We start from the raw sequence: 572 nt of genomic DNA, 5'->3' as shown, positions 1-572 counted from the left end.
GCCAGGTTTTGTATGTGTTACACGTGATCATTTGGTAATTCCTCGTAATTTTGTGAAAGTGAACATGCAAGAATGGGCGTAGAAAAAAGAGCCTTTGAGAACAAACAGACAGAAGCAGCTACGGTACTCCGAACTTGTGATTACGAACTTCAAAGGGGAGGTTGTCGAGAATAAGTTCCAACTCTCCTGGGGTCAATTTGAGGTGTTTTGATAGTGATTTTTTTCATTTTTCTGTAGATTTTCTTCGTTTGTTCGTCGACGCATTGTGAAATAGTTATTGTGAAGTTCCAAATTTACTTTTTTTTTTTTTAGAAAGTTTAAGATATCATACATCTCGAATTACCGTGTCAGATGGAGTGACGGAGGAAGTAATAATTATTAGCAACACTAAAAAAGACGATCATTATTTGTTTTGGCTGTGTAATTATTGGTGTCGTAAGGCCTAGTTATCGTCTTCTTCGGGGGACGAGCTCAGCTGACGTACGGCAAGGGTAAAATGCTAATGTGAGAGTAAGCAGGTGGTCCGCCATGCTGCTACGCTTTTGCCAAACAGCTCCTTCGCCGATTTCCCA

The sequence above is a fragment of the Penaeus monodon genome, chromosome 19 (assembly GCF_015228065.2).
Source record: "Penaeus monodon isolate SGIC_2016 chromosome 19, NSTDA_Pmon_1, whole genome shotgun sequence".
In the NCBI taxonomy this organism is placed as follows: Eukaryota; Metazoa; Arthropoda; class Malacostraca; order Decapoda; family Penaeidae; genus Penaeus; species Penaeus monodon.
Note: the sequence above shows the minus strand (reverse complement) of the source record.